The sequence below is a fragment of the Ambystoma mexicanum genome, chromosome 2q, assembly GCF_040938575.1.
Source record: "Ambystoma mexicanum isolate Mex_15411 chromosome 2q, UKY_AmexF1_1, whole genome shotgun sequence".
Taxonomy (NCBI): domain Eukaryota; kingdom Metazoa; phylum Chordata; class Amphibia; order Caudata; family Ambystomatidae; genus Ambystoma; species Ambystoma mexicanum.
Window position 1 is genome coordinate 544,890,776 of NC_090924.1, and position 17,750 is coordinate 544,908,525.

General features: G+C 44.2%; 1 protein-coding gene across 1 annotated transcript in view; it reads left to right on the plus strand.

Moving 5' to 3' along the window:
• GARS1 (glycyl-tRNA synthetase 1) overlaps positions 1 to 17,750 on the plus strand; it is a 279,785-nt gene that overhangs the window by 222,799 nt on the left and 39,236 nt on the right. The gene's annotated exons all lie outside the window — the stretch shown is intronic.

Here is a 17,750-nt window from a genome sequence, read left to right on the forward strand (position 1 = left end):
TACATGTTCTGTCCAGGTCGTGCTATACACGACAATGTCGTCTAAGTAAGCCGCAGCATAACACTCATGGGGACGTACTATGACATCCATCAGTCTCTGGAAGGTGGCTGGTGCTCCGTGTAGCCCGAATGGCAAAACTTTGAACTGGTATAGACCTTGGGGAGTAGTAAAGGCAGTCTTTTCCCGGTCCGTGGATTTCAAGGGAATCTGCCAATAACCCTTAGTTAGGTCAAGCGTGCTTAGGAAGTTGGCGGATCCTAGCCTTTCCAACAGCTCGTCCATTCGTGGCATAGGATAGGCTTCATAATTGGAGATCGTATTTAACTGTCGGTAGTCCATACAAAATCTAACAGTACCATCGGGCTTTGGTACCAACACTATCGGGGATGACCACGGGCTGGTTGAGGGTTCAATTATGTCCATACGGAGCATCTCTTCTACTTCGTTTCGGATAACCATCCTTCGTGCTTCTGGAATACGATAGGGTCTTAGTCTAACAATCCGTCCGGGATCGGTTTTGATCTCGTGTTCGATTAAATAGGTCCTCCCTGGTAAGGCCGAAAATGCTTCTCCAAAGGGAGACAGCCTATTCAAAAGTTCTGACCTCATGGAAGGAGTCAAGATGGTTCCCCATTGCACGTCTTCTAGCTTGCCCCGTTCGTGATTCACGTTTTGTTCTGAGGTATCCTCACCAGTATCCATTGTGGCTACCAATACAGGCGCGTTCCATGCTTTTAGCAGGTTCACATGGTATACCTTGTCTGGTGTGGCACGATCGGGTTGGTGGATCCGATACGTCACAGGGCTAAGTACCTCCTTAACCTCATAAGGACCTCTCCATCTGGCCAATAGCTTATTAGTACTGGTGGGTAGTAGGATTAGTACTTGGTCTCCTATTCGGAAAGTTCTCATCCGACTTCCTCTGTTATAGTTTTTCTCCTGGTTTGTCTGTGCGTGTCCCAGATTCGTCTCGGCCATCGAGCGGAGTGCTGTCAAATGTTCCTTCAACTCTTCAGTGTACTCTGTTAAAGAAATCTCATCCGAAGTCTCCCATTCTTCTTTTACAAGGTCCAAGATGGTTCGGGGTTGTCTTCCGAAAAGGAGCTCGAATGGAGAAAAACCGGTAGACGACTGTGGGGTGTCGCGTAATACCATCAAGACCAAGGGTAATATACGGTCCCAGTTCTTCCCATCGGACCCGGTCACTCTCCGTATCATTTTCTTGATCGTTTTGTTATACCTTTCGACAAGGCCATCGGTCTGGGGATGGTATACCGAGGTGCGTAACTGATGTATCTGCAGTCTTTCGCATACCTGCCGAAGCAAGGTGGACATGAAATTGGTCCCTTGGTCTGTGATCACTTCCGAGGGTAAGCACACTCTTGCGAAGAAGGGAATGAGCTGGTCGCATAGTTGTCGGGCTGATGTTCCCTTCAAGGGAAAAGCCTCTGGATACCGCGTAGCATAGTCAACAATGACTAGTAGATACTTGTAACCACGGGATGCGGGTTCTATAGGTCCCACGATGTCCATGCCTATCCGCTGGAAAGGAACGTTAATAAGGGGCATTTTCTGCAAAGGGGCTTTTGCTGGTAAGACGCCACTTGTTAGCTGGAAAGTGGGACACGCCTTACAGAACTGGGATACTTCACCGTATATGCCTGGCCAGTAGAACCGTCTCAGTATGTTCTGCTGCGTTTTCAGGGAGGCCATATGTCCACCGCAGGGGTGGTTGTGTGCCAGTTGCATTATGACCATTCTATGGGATTTTGGTAGTATCAATTGTTCCTTTATAGTCCCATCGTCCGCCTTATATTTTCTGTACAATAGTCCATGACGGAACAGGAAGCCAGGTCCTTTTGTTACGTCTGGATCATTCTCATTGGCCGCTCTCTCACGGGCTACCCGAAGGGTGGGATCAGTTAGGGTTTCCCCCCTCTGGGAGTCCTCATGATCCTCGGGTTGCCAGTTAATGGGTCGGGTCATGTAACTGGCTTGGCACCACTCTAGCCTGTTCCGTCTTTTATGTCCGGGGGGGTTTCTAGAGTCACCTATGTTCGAGGGTCTGTTGCTCTTTGCTCTTTCTTCATCCAGTGCTTTACTAAAGTGGGGTAGGTCAGTTCCCAGGACCACTGGGGTGGGTAGAGTAGGAAGGACGGCAGCCTTTAATTGAGTGGTTTCATGGTTCACCTCTGTCTGTACCTCTTTCATCGGGTATGTTTTAATGTCCCCATGGATACACTTTATCGGTACAGAAAGTTTAGGTAAATTAGGGTTATTACTCACGGTGGGAGATATGGCTGTTTGTCGACTTCCGCTATCCAGCAGCGCCCGGGTCGGTCGTCCATCCACTCTTATATCCACGATGTATGGACCAGGGTTACGTACTTCCGGGTGTGGCTTCATGTAGCCGATTTCCATAGGTTCTGTGGTCTTCCTTCTGGGGCAAAACCGGGCAATGTGACCCCATTCACCACACTCAAAGCACTGGGGTTGTCGAACTCCCGGGATTATGGGTGGCTGTCTCTCCTCATATCCAGTCTTCCTTTCTTCTAGTTTCCTGAAGACCTCCTCCGGTTGCCTCCATCTGTTATGTGCCACTTTTGGGCCCTTTTGTATCTGAAGTTCAAAGTTCGGCGACGTTATCCTTCCTGGCATATTTGTTGAGGGGAAGCGACTGTACCCGGCCTTTTGATAAGCCGATGCAATGTCCACGGCTTCTGCCAATGTAGGCCTGTGGTGTTGCCTAACCCATCTTTGCATTGGGCTCGGCAAGGCTTCTACGTACTGTTCCAGGATTATTTTATCTAGGAGGGGTTGGTTGGCTGGGTTAGGGGATTGCATCCACTTCTCCGTCAGGTCTTTAATGCGGTAATATAACTGCCTGGGACTCTCCCCGTTTTTCAACTTGGTGTCCCTTAGCTGCAGGCGATAGGCCTCCTCATCCAGGCCTAGACGGTCCAGTACAGCTGCTTTAATTTCCCCATACGGAGTGATACCATTGGGGTTCACAGCCTGATATGCACCCTGCATTACCCCAGATAACAAGGGAGCCACATACTGTCCCCAGCGTTCAGGCGGCCATTGCGCATTTCTTGCAATCCTCTCAAAACTTGTGAAGAAAAAGGCTGGATCCTCTCCCTCCTTATACTTCTGGAGCAGGGTGGACGGTACCATGGGTTGGTTCCTCGTGCTGGTTACTGCATCTGTGAGCCTGATAATGTTCTCATGCTGTTTGTCCTGGGCCGTGGTCTGAAGGGCGCCCTGTAACTGGATGGCTTGCTGGAACGCCTGGCGATCAGCCTCTGCCTGTTGTGTTTGTAGCTGTATTAATTGCTGCAGCTGCTGTTGGCCATCCGTCAGGGTTTTAATTAGGGTATCCATCGCGTTGTCGCTAATCCCACCTTCGTCGCCAATGTAGCAATCAAGACCCGGACCAGGGTTGGGTTGCTGAAATAATACTTTATTCAGGTGATTTTAAACTAATGAAAATATAGTCCATGAACTCCTTGAGAGTTACTCCACTCTTAGGCAGTTTTCCAGGTCTAAGATTAAGCCCTCCTAAGTCTCCTTGTTGTCCGGATAGGCCCACCAGTTGTTCCTTCTCTCCTCGTCCTCTTCGTATGACTAGGAAAATCAACAACAAACGCTGGATTAGTTCGCGGGCTTTTATAGGATGTGAGTGACTTGCTTCCCCCCCAATGGAAAGCTTCCCTGTCAATCAGGCTTCTCATTGGCTGGTGTTGCCATGTCCCGCCTCCTTTAAAGGCTGCCGTGGTTTCCCAGAGCGGCTGCTTCTGCTGCCTTCCCGAAGAGTCCCGCTCCCAGGCCACTCTATCCTGGGAGTCCCTCCCCCCCTTTGAAGTCTCTCCCTCTCGCCATGTGTGTCTGTCTCTGTGGCCGCCCCAGAGCGGCCCGCCCCGCCGAGCAAGCCGTCTCTCCCTTCTCTCCCTTCCTGGTGGGGAGAGACGCTCGGCGGGCAGTGTGGGCCGGCTCCCCGCGTCCGCCCGCACCTCCCGCGGGTTCGCCGTCACCAACCCGTCTCCCGGGCTGCAGGCCGCGGCTGCGTTACCCTTGGCGGGTTCAGGTAAGGCTGGACGGGAGGGGGCCGCTCCTTTCGTGTCGCGGCTCGTTGCCGCGATCCCGTAGAGTCCCGGGGATAGCGGGCGGGACGGGGCTGCGTTCTCTGGATCGCGGCCCCATGCCGCGATCCCGCGGAGTCCCGCTACCCCTCCCGGCACCCCCTCCACTCCGGGCCCCTTCTCACAGTGGTACAAATACACACATGCCCAAAGAAACACTGAGTGTTATGTACAAATATTTGTTTATTTTATATACACACTAAGACGGCAGTAGTCAAACTGTGGCGTGCGAGTCATCGACTACGAGTAGTCCCTGTCAGGAATGTAATGGTAGTATTTCTTCTATGTTTATCACAACCCTGACGTTTTTAACTAATTAGCACAAATAGATCTGTGGGGGGTATCATTCATTGCGATCACTATGCAGTCAGTATTCCACAATTCTAAATGATTGACCTCTGACACGCAGCGACCCTTCCTCTAAAGTTGGCAGCCCATACCCTTGCCCAGTTTTCCCCTAGTTAGACTAGCAACGTATTTACGATTCTATGGCAGCACGAATTAGGCAACACAATGTGTGTTTTATTATTGTGTTGCTTAATTGGTGCTGCTATTTTCTAAAATGTGTGCTTGTTAGAGGTGTCACAGACTGACTCACTACCACGGACTGTAAAATGCATAGCCAAGGTTAGGACTTGATTTTGATGGCATGCCCGTGAGATGGGCTACCTTCCAATTAACCTCGACCACCTAAGCCCTCCATTGGTTTTAGCTTTTTGTTTTGGGTGCTGTTTTAGTCCCATCACATGGCTTACACTTTCTCAGTTCTGAAGCATGTTTCAGTCAAGTGTCAAAACAGGATTTACTCCAGGCATATTCACCTGTGCGAATTGTGTGATCCTGTGGGCACTTTTTTATTTTTTGGGGGGGGTCCTGAAACCGTTCTTTAGTTGCCAGCAGTGCCCCAACCTTTAAGTTTACCTACTGCTGGTGGGGGAATTGGATAGGGTGGGGGGGGGGTCAAAATGTGCACAACCTTTGACTGAGGCTTGTAATGTAAAGGGATCTCTCGCAGGCCTGTGGCTGGCACACGGGCTAGGCAAATGCTAATTTATTTGTTAGCCTCCGCTTTCATCCAAAACTGCAAAGGGAAGGATGGCAGGGAAGGATGGCAGTAATTGCTTCTGTAATTGCTCAGGGAATCCTTTCATATCCTAATTATTGCAGAATGGGAGCCTGCATTTTATTTTGTTTAAAGCGTGGACGTGGCTCGAGAGCAGCTGAGCGTTGTACAGTGTCGGTAGCTAGCATCTTTTAACGGTAGTGCAGTACTGTGAGTTCTGTTCTGTGCGTACATTGGGATTATTCCTTGGTCTGGTGTTGGTGAAAAGCCCCTTTTTCAGAGCATTCTGAAATTGGAGAATTGTGGAGCATTCCGAGCCATACTGGGATAGAGTTCCAGAGGGTGGGTGCATGACAAGAGAAGGATGGATTGTTGGTTCTCTATGCTGATGTGACGATTGCCATTTGACAAGAGTGCATGAGCCCTGGCCAAATAGCCAGTTGTACATTATTCATGTGAAATGTATGTAATGTGTATATAGTGTAAAACGCTTGTACAATTCACACTAATAAGCAAAAAAACAATCATGTGGGTAATTCCATCTCGGAGTCATGCCACACATCCTTAAAAGTGACAACACCACCCTACTCCTTTTTCACTACAAACAAAATGAATAATTCTCAATAAGATGCGCCCGAGACTCGGGCAGACTCCCGCAGTAATACCATGCCCTCCAGTGCCAATTGCTAATTGTTTGGCTTTGTACCCAATTTTGTTTTTAAACTGTGCCCTAAAATGCAGCATTTTAACCCATTCTTTTTCTTTAAATCACGGGGGGAGAATCCAGTGAAGCCCCCACTTGATTGGTTCGTGATACCACGCTACGCTCAGTCACTATGGCATATCGGGGGTGGGCGGAATACTTATGCCCTTCAATATGAAAAAATAAAATAAATCGCCAGCTGCTACAGACCCTTGGACTGTACTGGGATCCCAGGGACTGCAGTGGGAGCAGAGTGGGGAGAGCCCAGGGTCTGTGGTGGGGTGGGAAGATCCCAGGGACTGGGCTAGGAGTGGGATAAGGGAGTCCTGAGACTGTGATGGGAGCTGGTGGGGACCCCATGGGCTATACTGGGTGCAGGGTGCGGCAACGGTGCACAATAGTTCATAGCCATTTGGACTTCCTGGCCATTTGGCATTTTTGTGGGTGGGGGGCCCGGCCTGGCCACATTTTGCTCATGGGCCTATTCTAAAAAAGTTTGAATACCACTGCACTAAGGTAAAGGTCCAAGGTAAGTACTATAACGCACAATAATTAACTTTAGGGAAATCAATGCATTGTTCACAATAAGTATGCAATTCAAAGTTAAGCAAACTACTTTTGTAATAACTTTTTCAAGTAAGATAAATGAAACAAAACCAACACAAGGAAAGTGAATACTAAATAATTGCCCAGAGGCCTAACACTTTAGAGGTCCATCCCAGAAGTCATCTTTTCTTCACATGGGTATTCAGCTGGAAAGTGCCTGGAACCCAGATGCAAGCAACATGACCGTCCGAAACTAAATACTGCTTCCAAAAGTGACCTCTGCACCCGCAACCCCTTGGCCTCCCTCCACCAGAAGATTGTGCCCACAACGGGTTCCGAAACGTCAGCAGTGATCTCAGGTTTGGGACCGCGGGGGAGGCGCAGGGTGGTTACATACATGTTTCTTTCCCCATGTTCTCAGTAGGTCATGTAGTCTTATCCCTATATTTCTTTCCTGATTTAGATTGGTGGGAATCTGGTCAAGGATACTCTCCTAGGCCTAATGTAGTAGTGATGAGTGGGTTCCTGGGATGCCCCTCCTCATCCCCCATTAACATGACGGCCCGAAGAGTCAAAAACGCACAAAGTCTCTCACTATTTGCTGGCCACTCCCACCCCCTTCCTGAGCTGAGATGAACCCTTGCTGATCTGCTTACTTGCCTTGCCATCAACCTCTTCAGAACACATTTAAAAAAGTAATTGAGTTAAAGAAAAGTAAGATACTGTGTCTCTACATCACTCTACATAAGGTGGCGTGTGCTACATTGCAAAAATAAGAGAAAAACAAAGGGAGACAGTTTCTGTACTGGTAGCTATAGGGTCTGAGCAGGGCACCCCAACCACATGAGAGAAGCAGGTTAAGCCTGCGAAGGACTGACAAGGACTGCTTGCTGTGCTGGTCTCTTGTCGAGGAGCGTTGCGCTTCGTGTTTTGCACGGCCATCGTGCGACGTTGGACTTCACTTCTCCGAGCCTCGCCTCTCTTGATTTTGTGCTGCCGTGGGACCAGGAGGAAGTCCTTCGCTGTGACACCGTTGTGCCTGACCTGTTTCACATCAGGAAACAGGTGACTTGCAGCGTGTTTCCTCCTACTTCCTCCCTCGAGGCTTGAGGCCTATTGGACAATAAATGTTTGCTTATGCATAGCGGACAGTGAATATGAGTCGAGCAATAATTTAATTTTTTTTTTTGTTTTATCTTTTTTCTATTGCTTAAAGGTGCTTTGAATCAGGCTTCCCTCGCTTTGAACACGCCCCTCCTACCTCCATAAATTCACTCGGCCTCAGCGCACTCGCGCTGCGCACCGTGAAGGACTGACAAGGACTGTTTGCTGTTCGCTGTTCGCGGTGCGCAGCGAGTGGCGTGTGGCGGGCGGCTGTTTCTAAATTGACATTCAAACGTGTTGGGTAAGCCCTGCTTTATTCGTTAGTATCCTGTTCCTTTTTTGACAGTTTAATTTATAAATACTTACGGGTGTGTTTTTGTAACGCAACCTTTAAATAAAAAAATAATACTTAAAAAAAAAAAAAAAAAAAGAAAAAACGAAAAGCAAAAATAAAAAAACACATCACACAATATTACTGTTATATGCCAACCATCCACTAATTTATGGATTCCTCTTTATTCACCTTAAGGAATGGGAAACGATGCGGGAATCCAACTTAAAACCTGGTCCTAAATCTGTTTTAAAATCAAAAATGGAAGTAGTTAGGGTATTAGAAACTTGTACACAGTCCGAGTCTCTCGCTGACATACAAACGATGTCCATTGCGAATCCTGTAGAACTAGTTACTGAACATCATACAAGCACTGAAGGTTCTGTTCCTTTACTTGAATTACAAATGTACACACCCTTCACATTACAAACTGCTAACGACATAGACATAGATACTCAAGCTAATGTCTTTCCCGAGGTGATGGATAATGGCACTATGCCTATTTCAGATACCTCTATGCTCGCTCCTGGCATAATCTCGGCCTTAGAAAGGCGAATTAGTCTCTCTCTAGGTCCTTCTACTCCGGTAGCAGCTTTTTGCGGAGCGAGGGAACATGTCCATTTCCATCAGACGCCATGTCCGCCTCCAGCGTCGTTTAACCAACCCTCTTCATCCAGAAGTCATTCACGGGAAATGTTTGCGTTGAGCAAAATGAGAAGTTCCCCCACCTTTGAACCTCAATCTTTCATGAAACCACAATATGAGAATACTGTATTCTCTGATCCTTTGAATAATCAATGATCACACGTGCCTTCCCCTGATCCTATTGCCCCCCATTCTCCCATATCTCCAATAACGAATAATTAAAACTCCTCACATCTACTGGAGCGTGAATTACATTCCTTTCCTGTATTAACTCGTATTTTAAATCTATTGGACAGGGGACATGAACTTACACACGTGTTGTTAAAGGATATAAAAGAATCTATTGTTGACAATTCGATTAAATTAGCAAAAATCGAAGGTTTTATGTTAGCCCAGGAATCCTGTCACAAGTTTCATGTTGCTTGTCCTGAACGTACGGCTGAGCTTGTAAAGAGAGTTTTGCCTGCCAACCTGGCAATACAGGCTCCAATATCACAAAGTACACAAACAACTGATATTACATATTTGTTAAATGGCATGCCTACCACTTTTGCTAATGCCACTGCTGGAGTTAGTTTGCCTGAAACTTCTACTTCTGGTCCAACCTCAATGGACTTAACAGAGGTGGCGAAACTTCAGCATGAGAGAATACTACAAATTGAACAGCTGCTATTTAGATCAGAGCTGTTTTCAGCTGACCTTCTTAACAATGATCCAAATGCTCAAGCTGCTATTGCGGATGAGCAGGCTCCTGATAGTCCCTCAGCGATTACAAATTTACTTGAGGATTCCATCGTGACCTCACCCGATTTGACTGAGATGCCATCTAATATTTATCATTCCTCTCGGAGGATAAAAAAATCCTATCAGAGAGCATTGAAACGAAGAAATAAAGCAAAGAAAAACGATACCTCCATTGCGAATGGTGGCAGTGTATCCATCTCTTTGCAGGCTTCAGCCAAAAATTGCAATCACGGGGATGTAATACTGAATACTTCACAAATTGGAAGCGAAGATTTTCGTTTTAATTCTAGCCAACTGAACGAAGAAAGCTTAGTGGCTCTACAAATGAATTCCTCTAAAAAAGCCAAAAAAAAAGCAAAGAAAGGAATGTGTTCAAATTCTCTTAAACCAATTATCGAGAATGCATTAGAAGATCTGACTCATGCTGGAGTATTAGCTGGCTGTGAAGATGCTGTAAGTTCTAGCACGTTAGTTCAGGCAAATCTCAATACTTTTTTTCCCCTGATTGAAAACAAAAAAACTTCGGGCTGTGGTGGGACTAATGTTAAGAAAGAAACTCTTGAACACATTACTTCACCTACTATGAATGCTCCAGTAATGTTTCATCAACCCATGTCTATGACTCAATTGCAAGAACCTCAAGTCTCTCTCCTGCAGAACACTGATACTCAAATGCTTATCCCAATTGTGTTGACAGCCACTAATAATCCCAGTGGAGTAGTTCTAGCAAGGCAAGTTGGTTCATCTTCCGGCATCGCCACTTTTCCTGAGGTTACTCCAATAGTGGCTGCATCTCCTTCTGAGGTGGCGAGTGTTGTCCGTCGAGAGCCCATTGCTGAATGTACCCCGGCTGTCACACAGGTCATAGTTAATCATGATCTGCGCTCCTTCAATGAAATCCCGGAAGAGACGCAGACCTTGATTGGCTGGTCCAGTAATCAACAAATCAATGGAGTGGCGCCCATCAATCGCTCATTTTTGATGAACTCCATATATAAAATCCCATCGCTACGTAATTTAATTTCCCAAGACATCGAATGGATAAAGCTACCCTTAATCAACAATAATCATATGCTCTGCAAGGTAATTTCGCCCATTATTGCAAAGCTAATTTGGGAGCATAAATCGGACCTAGTTTTCTTGGGACTGGAACTACAAGCATTTGCTTCTTTCGAAAAAGCAATGCAATTTTTAGAATTCATTCCCCCACCCGTTTTGTCTAAATGTAATGCCCTGACTAATTCGGCCCTCAGATCTTTGGAAAATGAAAAAAATTTAGTTCAGTTGGCCTCCCTTACTTCCGCTTTGAATGGACTTTTGGGAATTTTGCCGCTTTCTCAAAATCCTTTACAAACAATGAGCACGACTGCGGCATCATCATCATAATGTAACAAGCTTATTGTTCAGTCCTGGAATTGTTGCGGTTTAAACAATCTTCTCGCATGGTTTACAAATAGAAAGCTGAATGATCTTCCTTCTATTTTATTTTTGCAAGAAACCATGTGTTGTAAAGAATTTTGTCTTGATGGATTCACATCCATTCACAATACCGCATGCCAGCCGCGGTCTGGTCGGCCAGTTGGAGGCATTTCCATTCTTCTCAATAATGATCTTGTCTTTGTAAAAACTCTAAGTTGTGCTCTCAATTGTTTGTAATGACAAATATTGACATTGACATTTCTGGGCTAAAAAAGGTGATGTTGATTTCCATTTACTGGAATCCCGCCAAGCTTGCCATCGAAGAAGCCATCCACACTTTAAATTAATTGCTAACAGAAACTTTTTGTAATTATCCAGCGACAGAAGTGCTGATTTGTGGCGATTTTAACGCTTATTTATTTGCATCAAAAAGAGTTCATCCTTTACATATAGCCTCTCAGCACTTCAAAACAGCATACGCAAATGGATTAAAATGGGCCCAATTTTTTTGGTCATGGGATCTAGTAGTATTATATCCCTTACTCCCTCAAACCTTTCTAACTTGGCACAGGGGAAAGGCTTGCTCGACTATTGATTATATGGTGGCCTCTCAAGGTTTAGCGGGCATTATTGGTCCTATTACTTCGTTCTTTCCCGCATACGGTGATCATGCCATCCTACAGTGTATCATACTTGCTGAAATTCAGTCTTTTAGCTGCTCCCAACCGCTGTCTTTAGTTCAAAGCGATAGACAATTCCTGTCTATTCGCTGGAATATCTCTACCTGTCGACGTCTAACATTTTTAGTAAACCGAGACTGGTGGCCTGATCATGATCAAGGGGCACAATCCTGCCAGTTTATCCTTGCATGGAATCTGCAAATGATTCATAATCATTTAACTGCCCTTGCAGAACTTGCACTGATACAGCCGCAATCAAATGCTCCTGATTATATTTTGACATGTAAAATCGCTAAATTAAAATCGGAGAGAAATCATGAGCTAAGAATTCTTAAAAGAAACTTCTACTCCACACACTGCAGCAACTATCTTGTAAGTAAGAAGTTATTACTAGGCAGATATAGGTGCAATATAAGAGCGGCCAGATCGACATTTCATCTAATTGGTAACCAAAACATGATACGCCTAATCTGTAACCCCAATACGCGGGACATTTGGAAATTACTGCGCACAGTGAACAAATGTACTAGGCCTTCGCTTGAATCATCGATTGATGGCATTGCTTGGTCCAACTTTTATGCACAGAAATACTGGCTTCCATCAAGATTTTCATCTGCAGATATTATGGACTTAGTTATCCATATTCCAATGACATGCCCATGGGCCATTAAAGACATTCTGTTTGCTATCTCCAAACTTAAATCATCAAAATGTGCAGGTCCTGACGGCCTCCCTCCCTGTGTAATCAAAGACGACCCACTGTTCTGGGCCAATACTTTTTTGAAGATTTTTCAATCTATCTTTATCCAAAAATATCTTCCGACCTCGTGGGTTTGTTCTATTATCATCCCATTACATAAAAAAGGACCTACAAATAACCCTCTCAATTTTAGGCCTATTGCACTAATGGACGTGGCATCTAAAATCTTTTCTCTCCTCCTTATTGAAGGAGGTTGAAGCCCACATATCTGAGAATCATATTCTAAACAAAGTACAGACTGGTTTTCGAAAGAATATGGGCAGACAATTAAACGCCACGATCCTAGCACATTTAAAAGCTGAAGTATTTCGTCCTAATCGTGGTCCAATCTTTATAGCATCACTGGATTTATCCTCTGCATTTGACTGCGTTATTCGCAGTAGGCTCTGGAACAAAATGCTCCAACTGAAATTCCCTCCCTACTTGGTAGCACTAATTGCGCTGTTACATGATAAAACATCTTTTAGAGTACGCATCTCGAGTCAGGGCAATTTGACTGCCCCCATTTCCACTGCAATTGGGGTTAAGCAAGGATGTAATCTCGCAGCGGTCCTATTCAACCTTTATCTATCAGACATTGAAGAGCTATGGGATCCGGCTTTTTCTAACACAGTTCGTCTTGGCAAACTTCAGCTGTCTTGGCTGGCGTATGCCGATGACGTGCTTCTTTTTGATTGTTTTGCATTTTTCAGCATTATTGTAGCGATAACAATTTGACGACAAATTCCACAAAATCGAATATCCTTGTGCTCTCTTCAAAAGTAAAAACTTGCAAATTTCGATGGCACTTGAATTCTTGCAATATTCAAATTGTTAAACAGATTACTTATTTGGGCTACAACTTGGCAAATAATTTGTCTGCTATTTTTTGGCAAATTATACTTGCGGAAAAAATTCGACCCTTGCAAAATCAAATGAAAATGATTTTCCATAAGTATTGCAAATTTTCTCTACTTCCGTTGTTTGAATTTTACTCTAAGAAGATTGAAGCAATAATTTTGTACAGTCTAGATCTTTGTCTTTTAGATCTATCAGGCTTTCTAAATAAACTTCAAGCAAAATTGTGGAAGGCCACTTTAGGTCTTCCGAATTATCTTCCTAATTCAATATTACTACATGAACTAGGGCTGAATTCCTTGGCAGTGCGTCATGATTGGCCTCACAAATTCCATTTATGAGGACTTTAAAATTATGTTGCAGGAAGCTTATCCTATATCTATTAGAACTTTCTACAAGCGTATGCTTTCTATTTTAGCGAGTATAAACATTTTTGCTGAAGCTCTACCATCTAAACTATTTAAAGCACATAAACGACTGTTCGGGAATGATTGGGCGGTTATTTGTTCGCAAATATCGGTCTACAAATCGTTCACCGAATATGCGAAATTCCGTCATAAGCAATCGCCAAGACTACCATATTTGATACTCTGCCCCTGCGCTGAAACTAGAGCCCTTTACATGCGATTTCATCTAGATCTATTGCATACGAAATCAAGAACGAAACATTGGGAGAATACTGTTAATAATACTAACAGTACTAGCTGCAGATTTTGTAATAAATCGGAAGTAATCGAAACTTTAAAACATCTTTTTCTAATATGTCCATTCTTTAAAACTAAGAGTAAAAACGATTAAATCCTTTAGCTTGACAGACTCGAGTTTTGTAAGAGAATTAATTTGGTTGCGTTGTATGTGGGGCTCCTCAAATGCTATTATTTTGGCGACAGTACGTTTAGTGAAAATCATTATGGAGGCACTATCATCGAGCTTAGAGACTGCCCCTCATTGAGTTACAACTTTTAGTGTTTGGCTCAAGACTATATACATACATGTATATGTGTATATATATATATATATATATATATATATGTATGTATGTATATATATGTGTAGTTACTACTAAGTTTTCTTTTATGTTTATTTTTTACCATACATTATGTCTTGCAAAAAAAAAAAGTATAAAAAAAATGTTTTTTTTGTTTTCCCTATCCTTCTTTGTTTATCTGAAGTATTATATGATATTATACATGATATTTGTAGTTTGATCTTCTTATTTCGCTTTTTTAAACCCTTTTTAATTTGTAAATTGATAAAAATTGCGAAATTGTGTACATGTAATCTATAGAATGAACCGAATGAACTAAATATTGCAAAGATGTTTATTGGATGTAACTTTTATGAACGATGCTATAATTTTGTAAAGATGCGTATGCATCAAAAACAAAATTTTGATCAATAAACTTTAAAAAAAAAAGAAGCAGGTTAAGCCAGAATTCCTATTTTGGTGACCACAGGGACTCCTTCTGTAGTCCCCCTGCCATTACAGTGTTGGTTTGCCCCTAAGGTGCCCACTCCCAAGGGTGCCTTTCAAGCACCACATTTCTGCCCTAGTTTCTTTGGCATTAGGTTGGTGGTGTGGTATCTATGCTTTAATGTTGGCTTTACCAAGAGTGCAAGCCATTCTACTGCATTTGTTGCCCTATGCACATTTTTAGTAGACCTTGGGGGGTAACCATGTTTGTTTTGTTTTAATCCTGCTCCCGGCCTTTTAGTTCTTTTAGGTATTTCCTTTGTCTGTGACAACAAGATTGTTTTAAAATAGCCTTTCTGACCATGTGGGCTGAGCCCATTATGAGTGGCAGCCCAGATGTTGATTGTAACATTGTTTAGGCTGTTATAGGTCCCCGGGCTAGCCCTCTGTCCTGTGACTTCCTGCTTTGGCCTAGTGGTATTCCAAGTGGCCAACTAGTAGGGTTGGTTATCTGCCCCCACCCCTGTATTCCCCCTGCATCTTTTTGTGATTGACTGTCCTTTGGCCAACCCTTTTTCACAGGGGTATTTAGGTTCTGCCCTGCCCCTACACCCTCTTTGTTGCTAGTTCCTGTAACTTGGAGTTGACATGTCTGCCCACCTACTAAAGGAGGTTTCCTGCAGATTCCCACCATTTTAGCAATTTGTAAAGCCCTCACTTGGCCATATTAAGTGCATATCCTAGTTTGGATGTTTTGCTGCTAGAAGTTCAGTCCGGATTTCTAAAACCTCTGGTCACTTCCCACATCGACTGGGTTGGGCCCACAACTCGGAACGATTCTGGTTTGTTTTACCGCTGCAGCCTGCTGTTTCCCGCCAGGAACTTTGACTGGGCTCGGCGCAGCTGCATATGTCCAGATGCTCACGGAGACTTCTTGAGTTCAACAGTTTGTCATCTTGGGACGTCAGATGGTGCCTCCAGCCGTTGTTCCTATTGTTGGATAGTTTGCTGAGGAACTGCCTTCATCCTTTGTGCCGAGAGATGTTTTGCTTTTCGGACACGTGTAGCAACCTTGAAAATACTTACCCTGGTACACGGACCAAAAAGTTCTCGACTCAGGGAGGCAATAATACACACTTAGACCAATAGTTGGAATATAAATGACTCTTTACAAGCCCTTTTATTCAAAAACGTGGCATACAAATAACTATGAAATAAATGCAGTTGGTTATACATAAACACACAGACAATATTAATTACAAAAAGGGTCTTCATCACTGTTAGTGCAGTTGCAGGAGAAAACTTCATTTCAGCCACAATGACATTACCCAGTCCCAGGGCAGGTAGGCAACGAGAGATCACACATACTAACGGTGTCTGCAGCGGAGCGTCCTCCCTCTCAGTGAGACTTCATCAACCAGGGTTCCAATTCTGTTTTCTCATTGGGATGCCACTCTCCTTATGGGAGACAAATCCCCATCCCTAATGGGTTGCAAACTGCCCCGGCTGAAGCACAGACAGCAAGTATGGGAGGCAAAGAGTGGAAAAATCCAGCTGGTCTCACACACGCTCGTTCCCAGCACCCCTTATCACTGCATCTGCACAGTTCCGAATCCCTTCTTGGCTCGTCCTTGGGCGAACAAAACAATCTTCCTCCATAGTGCGCTCATCTTCTTCATAATATATTATTGCGACCATTGCAGAGCTCATGTCTGTTAACTGAGCTCACAGAAACATAGACTTTCACTGCGATTTGGAAGTGAATGTTCAAAATGGCTGCACATCATCGCCAGGTTTTAGCTCATTTTCCCACACGCATTACAGATGTCTGTTCAGGTTCCCTACTCTTCCTGGCATGTTTATTGCCAGATATTTATTCCTGTCTTGAAGGTGATGTCCTAGGAAGTGCCTTTTTTTTCCTCCTGTGTCTCTGGGATTGTCATTGGATCAGGGTGCATGTCTGTGAGAACCAAATGCTGAAAACCACACCTGTGGAAAAGATAATTTAACTTCCATGGTTGTTTCAGGGCACTGGACCAGTTTCTGCCAACATGAGTAGCTATATGTGGGCCCTGGGGTTAGCGATTATTAAAGATACTCAACCCTTGGTGTCCCCCTTGGTCGGTGGTAGAGCATCCTGGCAGGTGAGCCTTCACTGCGATTCCCGTTAGTTTAATTGGGGGTCCTCCTGTTCTGCAACTTCTTCTACGGTCCTGGGTCCATCTTCGACCTCGAACACTTCCTTGGAGTCTCCTTTGGCCTTCCGTGGGGTTGATCTTCGCAGATTTTGCATCTGTGGGGTAGATTTGACCTCCAGTGATGAGAATGGGCCTCTGATTTTTCCCATTTATTCCTATGGAACTGTGAACTGAAATTGGACCTCTCGTTAAAGTGGCTCTTAGTTACTTGTCTGTCCCTGGACATTTATCTGGTTCCCCTCTTAGAGTGTGCAGTGAGCTCTGAACCAGGTTTCACCATTTCCAGACTTAACTGCGATTTTCATAACCATTTTTTTTTTTTTTTAGGACAGCCCTTTCAATTTTGAACTGGTAAATGTGCTTGAAACACTAACTGCATCTAGTAACAATGTCTCTATTTTTCCATTAAATTTATCGGGTAAGTAACTGTTAATGAAATGTTAGTTTCTTGACAGCGTTTGCTAAGGTTTACACTGGTTCCATCTATTTTGTGCCTTTAATTTGTTACTCTGGGCGACTGGGCATTAACTATTATAGGGCCCTCAGAGGTCTAAATGAATGATGAGTTGTGTTTTAGGTCCTAGGTATTTTAACCTATTTTTCCCTTGGATAAAATTGCGTTTCCCTTTTTAATCCCAAACCCTACCATATATGTGTCTAGGGCCGTCCACATACACTAGGGTTGGGATGTGTCTTTAGGACGGTACACTTAATTTGCAGATTACTGGATACTCTTCTGCTTACTAGGGCTTACGGTTATTTATTTAATTGTTTTTTATAACGCGCCTACTACCGTGCCAGAGTTCGGTTTCAAATACGGATCCGGGATTCAAACCTCTGTTGCTCTGCGTGGACTTGGTTCCAAGACCAGCGCGTTGCCTCTGTGCTGTCATCTCGTTGCCTGGTTCTCAGCACTCACGTTTATTGCTGGATGCTAACCACAAGTAAAGAGCCCGCATACAGATATTGGGATTAGGAAAGTCCTTGTATAGGCATTACTGTTTTTATAATATTCTGCTATGTTTTTAATACTGCTATTACAGTATTCATATCTGAACTGGTAGTTCTATATTAAAGTATATATTTCAGTATATCGGTGTAGTGTTTTCTGGAGTTGTGTGTGGACTATTTGTGTGTCCGTGTGGACCTACCCGAGGGTTCAGC